At 33.7% G+C, this 9,796-nt stretch overlaps 1 long non-coding RNA gene across 1 annotated transcript; it reads right to left on the minus strand.

The window, feature by feature from the left end:
- Nucleotides 1-568: 568 nt before the first annotated feature.
- On the minus strand, nt 569-2,187 carry LOC147078519 (uncharacterized). Its single transcript, XR_015071845.1, has 2 exons — nt 2,120-2,187; nt 569-1,318 (listed from the first exon to the last, which is right to left on the minus strand). It is a non-coding gene; the product is annotated as an uncharacterized LOC147078519 (long non-coding RNA).
- Between the last annotated feature and the right edge of the window lie 7,609 nt (nt 2,188-9,796).

Genomic DNA, 9,796 nt, shown 5'->3' on the forward strand with positions numbered 1-9,796 from the left:
TGCCCAGTAAACGCCTACGGTGGCCACGCGGCTTAAGCGTTGGACTATCATGTCGTGGGTCCCAGGTTCGAATGCTGGGTCTGGCAACTACACATCGCTCATTTGCTGCAACAATGACATAACCCAAAATTGCTAATTGTTCAGAAAACGAGTTTAAATGTTTTGAATCCAAATAATTTTGTAACAATATGATGTAGGAAAACTATTTTGGCACATTTGGTAGAGTAATGTAACAACATTATAATGGTTTCAAACAGTAATATAGAGCCTCCCTTATCTGAAAAATAAAAATAACCCCCATTTGTAATTTATGACACTTGCTGTAAATGTCCTTTTGAATGAAGATTTATAAAGGAATATGACAAACAAAAAGTGTGATTGTGTTTTTAAGTGTTGTGAATTGTGTCATTATTGTAGAACTTTGTCAATAAAAAATCAATGAAATGCAGCATTTCACGAAAGTATTTATTAATAATTATTTCGTTTATTGTATTAATCATTACAAAGTAATTTTACAATTCTTATTCATCCAAGTAATAATTGAAAATAATGTTTAAATGTTTTTTTTACATTATTGGAATTTACACCCTTAATAATTTACACACTCGAGCCTGCTGATTATATCCATGAAAATAAAAAGCGTTATTATTCAGCCTTTGGCTTCTCGTACCACCTATACGAATATATCGATATTTCGGCTGAACGATCTTCACGCTATTCGAAATATATTGCCTTTGCATTTCAACATTTCAAAACTCCCAAAACGCAGAGAATAACTTCATTCTCTCTTCCTCATTGATCTTTGTCGAAAATTTTAGCTTATATTTTTCCGGACAAGCCGGTTTTGTCTTCCTTTCATTCCTAATTTTCTTGCTACTTGTATGCGATTCATACTCCTTGCCGCTATTTGTCGCCTTCTTCAATACATACCTCTTCCAATTACCTTCATTCCTTTTACGTTTCACTCCTTTTTTCAGTGGACTTGTCAAAATGGTAGTGTCATTCTCAGTTGATACTAAACAACTCGAATCGAGAGTACTGCTCGAATGTGGAGAAAATGTAATAGTTGAAGGGGTTTGATCAGTGATATTAGTTGGAATTTTCGGTTCATTGTTACTGTCAGTCTCACTATTTTCCACCGGTATGAAGGTTATATCACCAATCAAATCTTCACAGTCTTCAGAGCATGACCCACTAGAGGACTAGAGGACTCATCAGATGAAGAACTGGAACAAGATGAATTGCTAGCGGTAGCACAAATAATATCTTCAGCATTGTAATTACTGGTATTATTTAACCGGCTGGGATCTAATGTTTCCTGAAAAATAAAAATAAATACAATAAGTATGACGTTTATTTGAATAAATCATATTATTGTATTGAATACAAGTGGAGGTTACTCCCGTAATTTATTTGTTAATTATTTCTAAGTTGTCAGAATATCCAAATTAACTAAGAAAATATTATATATTTGGAAAGTTAAAAGGCAGTAATTTTATTTTACAAAATTGTGATATTTTTATTATAAAATGATACTTTTCCAAATAAGGATAATATAGAAAAATTAAGACACTAGAATAAAGCGTAATTCGAAAAATTGCAAAATTAATATACCATAATTGTTTGAAGGGATCATGTTGTCAAAAGCTGTATTATTTTTTATCGGCAATGCCGGATTAGAATTTGCACTATTTTGAGTCTACCGTTTCACAGCTAGTTGAACTAATAGTTTCGCTCGAGAGAGATAAAAACACAAATAAACTGAAGACAGCGTTTATGAGGTGTAATGCTCACACAAGTTATAATTGTCACATCTTACGATTAAACATTAATTATATTAATAATAATGACACAAGAGAAAATGGTATTTCATAAATATTGAATGTAAGAAATATCTATTCGGCAAGAATGTCATAATGCTAATAATTCGATATTTCTAATAACGAAAAGAAAATAAAATTTTACAATAACGTCCCAAGAGGAAATAAACCACAAACAGAGACAAAACGTCATATTAAGAAATGAAACTAGCAATAACCAGGCAGATTTATACATCAATAAAGTCACAAATTGAATTAATACCTTCTTACAGATAAAATATAAAAGGAAAGAAACTAACCTTTGCTGCAGTAATGCCACAATGTGAATTTTGACACTGTTGCTGACACGTGACACGTACATCCATGACAAGTGTAAACTCTTAACTGAGATAGGACGGTGTTGCAACAAGCGGAGGGGATAAATTGACAAGACGAAATAGTGACACATCTGCTCTCTCGTGGCGAGTTTTCGAAGATCAGAAATGACGTTCTACCAGTAAAAAGTACATCTATTAACGGCTCTTTTGTAATACTTAACTCAAAAGTGCATGTTTTTGTATTATGTCATTGTTGCAGCAAATGAGCGACATATTGTTTTTCAATTTGTGTGTGAGTCAGGGAATGGACCTAATAGGTTGAGCAAATGGCTGACATCCATTTCTCGTGAAAACAAAATCTGTTAATACCTCTGTGGAGGCCCATATGATCCTATTAAGATCAGACATGGTCGGAAATTACATACCTACCTACAATGTGAGACTATAAATAGAAAACGGGTATGGGTACCATTTTATATTATTTTAGATACCTACTTATCTATTTTATAATTATTTATCATTCTGTACCTTAATATGTCGTGAGTGGAGATCTACAAGGTTCTAAGTGTTTGTCCTTGGAGAAACAAAAGTAACAATGAGGCAGCTTAGAATACTACTTCATTGTTGGGTTTGTTTTTTCAAGGACGAACACTTAGAACCTTGTAGTATTCGGCTCGCGATGTGTTAGCCAGGTAGAAAGAAGTTCCTGACATTTTACAAAATTAGTGCTTCGAGGGTTTTATCAATCTAAAACAGTTGGGAATCACTGAGTAAGTATTTACAGCTAAGTAGGTAACTACATTAAAATAATGATGATGGTATTATTCATAGACTTAGAGCCGTTTCACACGACACACCGGTGTGTCGAGAAGCAGCATTTACACAGAAATGAATGGGCGCGTTCAGACGGAGACACCATCCCGTCGGCGGCTCAAGGACACTTTTTTATTCCCGCAGCCAGTTTTTATGTACCTATCCATTGTTCGTATTTCTAATTTATGACGCGAAAATATGTGTTGACTCATTCGCTACTGAGGCGTTCATGTAAATAAAACAATAAAGGAAATGTGACTCGTGCAAAAATGTGGACATGTAACTTTGGCTCTGACGTCCGAGATAAATTAGCTATTCGGTGGCTGCAATAGCCACTGCAGTTTCGAGTGACTGGATACTTCGGTGTCCTGTGTGAGAAGGATCTTAGTATTATCGTTATAACCCAAGGTTTGATGGAAGAAAATAAGAATTTCGGTACTAGTCGGTTATCCCGGATACAGCGGCAAACACATTTTTAAAATAGCCGATATACTGGATTATTTGTTAGTTTAGGTTAGGTTAGGTCAGGGATGGCAAACCTATGGCACGCGAGATGATTTTGCATGGCACGCGAATGTTTCATTTTGAAGAGAAAAAAATTACTATTTTATATATTATATTGAAAAATGTTTTTTTATAAAATAGTTTTACAAATAAATATGTAGGTACTTATATATAATATTAAAAAATAATGACGACATAGCCGTGCGTATTTTCTACGGTTTTTCATATTATGTTTAGGTATCAATCGATGCGCAAACGGAAACGACGAAATTCATGCATAAATAATGACAAATCGCATTAAGTATATAAAAGATTGCAGACAAATCATTTTCAAGAATAATTATTACGTTTAATGTAAATATACGATTGTAAATATCCTTATGTTCGGGGAATTAAAAATAAAAATATTCAATCAACAAACCTTATGAAAATAATTATCGGCAGTCATTCAAATATAATAACTGCTTGTTATTTTGCCTCGAAACATAATCTCAAAAAATGGAAAACCGTTCAGTGATGGAGAATATAATATTGAAAGAAGAGTGGTTTAAATGTTTCCACGATCTCTTTGAAGGATAAAAGAAATGCCTTCGGCTAAAAATATGGTGAAAGATAGAATATCAAGAAATCAATTGTAATTTTTAAACTTTTTTTAATAAAATTCTTCAAAACTATTTTTTCACTACTAAAACTAAAAAAACTTTTTTTCGCCATGAAAAACTGCTTGGCACGTCAGAAAGTCGAAAAATATTATTTGAGAAATTTTGGCACGCGTAGGTACGTAAAAAGGTTTGCTACCCCTGGTTAGGTTATCCCAACAAATAATCCAGTAAGTATATCGGCTATTTTCAAAATGTGTTTGCCGCTGTATCCGGGATAACCGACTACTTAGTACTAGAATTTCTTATTCTTTTTTTCTTTAGCACTACGAATTTTTTCTGTAGGTACCTACCTACTTTTATAAATGCAAAAAATAAACTGCCGATCGATTGACCGGCCGAAATTTTCTCGATTTTCCAACGTCTGCTTCTGATCAACAAACAAGTAAAATAGTTGAGTTTTAACAATTTTAGCAATTTAACAATTATAGCTATCCATAATTAATTATTATACTGTCTCATGGTGGTTCAAAAAGGATCGAAGAAAAAAGTTTAGTTATAAAATAGTATTTTCAAGGGCAATCTTATGATCAGTGTAGGTAGGTAGTATGGTAGGTACCTGCCTATTCATTGGCCATAAGAAGTCACGGTATCCCATACCCCCAGAGAAAACAAAATTAGAAGATAACATTTAATCAGGGCTCGAAATGGACCGGAACGCACCGGAGCGCCGTTCCGGGTCGTAAAATCGGCAACATTGTCGTTCTATCTCATGGAAAAAAATAATTTTACTATTTGAGCTAGAATGGCCATAATATAACAAAAAATCACACACTTATTTTTATAAAACAAATAAAATTAGATAACTATGTTAATATTTTCATAAAATTACCGAGCGCTCCGGTTCGTAAAATTCTCCATTTCGAGTGCTGCATTTAATATGTCAAGATACAAGCTCATTAGGACAAATCAAACTAAAACTTTTTTTTTATAATTTTTAATGAAACAAAATGTTTAAAAATGATAATTATCTATGAAAACCATATGAAAACTTATTTAAGTATCCCCGCATATTAGGTATAATATTCTAGCGTTCATTTTATTGTCGATGTGATTTAAAGAGGCGGCCACAGTGTACAATTTCACATTAGATACTTGGTGGAAAAATACATGTGACTTCGTAAATTTTAAGTGTAGTAATTAATCAAATGAATACGTATCGACATTCTTTCATTTTATAGATTGAGATTGCCTCGAATAAACCATTTCAATGTCACAATAAATGGTGATAATACTTATACCTACCTAACTTTTTTAAGATTTCATTAAATTATTTACCTCATATTATTTCTTAATTTTTTTTATAAATTTATTCCATGCACAGCAAAAAATTAGCCTGAGGTGTAAGATTATTTTGTGTGTATATTGTTTTTTTAATGTACTTGCATAATACTATAATTACTATATTATTAATTTTAAATATAATTATAAATTAGAGGCGTGTAGTTTCAAAAACAACTTATTCAACCACACGAAAATGAGTTATGCATGCCAAAATCTAAAGGAGAAATTTTTGAACAAGTATTTTTTGTATATAACAACTTAATAGCATTCAATCTAGTAGAAAAATCAATTTCAAAATCGCTATTTGTTACAAAAGAAACTTATTCCAGGAGTGTCGCAAACGATTTTCACTTATTCCAAATTGACCAATATGAAGACTGCATTTGCAATGGCGTCTTTCAGTTAAACAGTAAACACGGTACGAAATTTCTCGCCAAATTTTAGATGAAAAAGCAATGTTACAAGCCAATTAATATAATTATTATTAGTTGTTTAATATCATCATGGATGTGCACAGTGGCGCACCCAGGATTTAATATTGGGGTGGGCCCAAGAAGGAGAATGTAAATTAGTCTCATAGGCTGTTTTTCCTCTCGTTTATCGGTCTTTTGTCTATTACCTACACCATGGTCCCCACATCCTGAAACGGGCACTCAGGCTAGGATTGGTGGGCCCCCTACCTACCGCTAAGATTAAAGGCAGTGTGAAACACTACATTAACGTAAAATTGTGTTTTAGTTCAAATTAAGGGTACGTATACAGTGAATTATTGGCGGTTTTTAATACATCTACTTTAAGAATGGAGCTGTCGAGTATCGACACACAATAATCAACAAATATATTGCACAATTATATAAGTAATTGAAAATGTTCATGATCCTGATGTACTAGCGCCGCAGGCGACTTTTTTACTATTAAAGCTAATTTATGATGTGTGTTTATCTCACTTATCTGGTCAACCCGACACACCAGGCTAGAGCCCTGTCAGCCCTCCCCAGCCATGACCTACACCAGTCCGGAATTCGGGTGGACACCGAGAATTTTTTGACAGTTCCATTAAGGATTGAGTTTCTAAAAAAATCTGACATTAGTGTTGTGTTAGAAATTAAAATCTAAGAAATTTTTCTAAAAGGGGTGCTGGAGAATTACAAATCATTTTTTGCCGTGTTTTTATTTGTCTAAACCCAAAGGTATAGTTTATTGGCTTTCAATTTCAATGTTTAAAATCGTTCTGATAATTTTTATGTTTGGGGGGTGCCAGGGCCCCTTGGCCCACGCCCTGGTTGCGCCACTGGATGTGCAAGCTTCACCTGTAATACCCGAAAATGCTAGAAAACGAATACGTCACACGGAAAAATGGAAAGAAATATCGCCAAAATTTGACAGTAAGTTCCGTATGTTACTGTCAATGTACTCTAAATGAATAAGTGAGAGAAAACACATCATTTCCAGAAAGTGAACGAGTTATTGTTGAATTGTATGGAATATTTTGGGGTTTGATGAAAAGTTTTTATAAAACACAGGTAGTATCACTCCCCTCCATTTCGGTATGTGTGGATTTTTCTCAACTGTCACTTTTATTTTTAGTTTTCTTTTTTATCGTCTGTATTTGGGATGAAGGTGGATAATTGACACACTGGAATGGTTTCGGAAACGACGAGGTTTATTTGGTGTTAATGTATACTATATGGTTACATTTTTTATCATTTAATTCTACGGAGCGCAAAATGTACGCGTTCGCGATTTTGCTGCTTGTCGCGATCTGCCCGCCAAAAAAAAAAAACCGTTGGACTCGCGAGCTGTGCACAATGCGACGTTGCCATACGTGTTTTTTTTGGACAATGTTGCCGGTCAGATATTATTTATTAGTGGTATTATACATTATTTAATTATTTTCGCAATCAGCCGTTATTATTTGTTGGCTTTGATACCGATTCGGGCGTCTCCAGGTACACAAAGACACACCCAAATGGGGACCATACGGGGGTGTCACAGTAGGTACAGAACAAAATTATCCACTTTGGAAAATTTTAATGCTGATTTGGCCAAGTTTTCGTGTTATTTATGGAAGTACATAGATATTATTGCAGTGGCGCACCCAGGGGGGGCCAAGGGGCCCTGTCACCCCCCAAAATAATCAGAATGAGTTTAAACATTGAAATTGATGAAAATGAAGCCGATAAACCATACCTTTGGGCTTAGACAAATAAAAACACGGCAAAAAAATGATTTGTAATTCTCCAGCACCCTTTTTAGAACAATTTCTTAGATTTTAATTTCAAAAATTTCGAAACACTAATGTCAGGTTTTTTTAGAAACACAATCCCTAATGGAACTGTCAAAAAATTCTCGGTGCCCACCCGAATTCTGGAGTGGTGTAGGTCATGGCTGGGGAGGGCTGACATGGCTCTAGCCTGGGGGCCCGGGCTGTGGGGGGCCCGGCGTGTCAGGTTGACCAGATAAGTGAGATAAACACACATCATAAATTAGCTTTAATAGCAAAACAAAGTCGCCTGCGGCGCTATTATAGTTCATGGCCTTGAACATTTTCAAATATATAATTGTGCAATATATTTTTTGATTATTATGTGTCGATACTCGACAGCTCCATTATTAAAGTAGATGTATTAAAAATCGCCAATAATTCACTGTATGAGTACCCTTAATTTGAACTAAAACACAATTTAAAAAACGTTAATGAAGTGTTTCACACTGCCTTTAATCTTGGCGGTAGGTAGGGGGCCCGCCAAATATCCTAGCCTGAGGGCCCGTTTCAGGATGTGGGGACCATGGTGTAGGTACACCGAGTGCAATAGACAAAAGGCTGATAAACGAGAAATTAGGCTGTGAAGAAGAAAAAGATCCTATGGGACTAATTTACATTATCCTCCTTGCCCCCCCCCCAATATTAAATCCTGGGTGCGCCACTGTATTATTGTAATTATTTAAGTATTATTTTCAAGCCAAAAAACTATCATTGGTACCGCGGCACTAAATTATCAATGCTTTCAGTTTACTAAGTATATAGGATACGTATTTTTTAGTCTATCTGTAAGTATTTAAATTTGATTAACCACTTACACTTTTTTTTGTTGTGATAATTCCTGATTCTGTAATAATTGGCATTTTTACTATATGTATACGCATAGCGAAGAAAGTCACAATATTTTTATTTAAAGAATCCGTTCCAGAAATAGATAATATTATTATTTATTAATGGTACTAACTACTAAGACTTACGTAATGCGATTTTTAACAATCGTATGTTTGAAAATATTTCGGGCGTCTTCCACGAATTCCTATGCATCAACATTAATTGAGCGTCGTGTTAATTTATTGATATTTTAATTATTTTTCGTCCGAGGGCCGAAAAATTTATTCTCAAATGAGGATAAGTATGTAATATTGTTTAATATATATTTAAACAAAAAATAGGTAAGTACTGATTTTTTTACCAACATGGTCAGCGGAAGCTTGTTTCGGTGACAATTAGTGTCTTAGAAATTTTATGTTACTTCGTAATTTGAGTATCACGGGGTTAGGTTTATATCACTACTCATATATTTTTTTATATAATATTATTATCAATTATTATTTACTTACCTAATTTTCATTGTCAATATCAGGTATTTTATTGTTTGAATACTATTTTCTAACTAACGTTGTTTGTTGTTTTTTGTTATAATAATAAAAAATCGGTGCGTGTACTTATATACGCGCGTGCGCGTTAGAAGTTATACTTCTTTGGCGTAACAAAACAAAACGTGTGATTACCTATATTCTTCGACTAGCTCTGGTGTGGTGACTTAAAATCAGGTTCATAAAATAAATAAAAGTTTTTCTTCGGTTCATCGAACTATCCAAATTGTTTGTTTGTCTTATTGGTAGGAAGTTGAAATGAAACACTTCGAAAGTTTGGAGTAGTTTATATTCTTCAATAATTACACATGGTAAACTTTATAAATTAAACCTTCATTTTAATCCCCTAATTTTAGAGTACAATTATCTCTTGGACATTAAATTTCTTATTCATATTATTGTCTATATATTTATTATGAAGGTTTTGAACATTGAACACTCGAGAAAACGGGCCACTTATTGGAGTGCCGCTGGGTTAAAATTATCTTGTTGCTTCATTTCGTATTTATTAATATTATTTACTATTACTATTTTAATTACCTTGTTAAATTACGCACTTAGAAAATGGGACGCTTATTGGAGCATCGCTGGTTTAAAATTATTTTATTACTTCATTCCGTGATTATTAATATTATTTAATATTACTATTTTAATTATTTTGTTAAATTACACACTCAAGAAAGGGGGCCGCTTATTGGAGTGCCGCTGGTTTAAAATTATCTTGTCGTTTCATTCCGTATGGTGATGGTACCCCGATCAC

This window comes from Rhyacophila brunnea, unplaced genomic scaffold (assembly GCF_057557595.1).
Source record: "Rhyacophila brunnea isolate RB1 unplaced genomic scaffold, BYU_Rbru_1.0 scaffold_11, whole genome shotgun sequence".
NCBI lineage: Eukaryota > Metazoa > Arthropoda > Insecta > Trichoptera > Rhyacophilidae > Rhyacophila > Rhyacophila brunnea.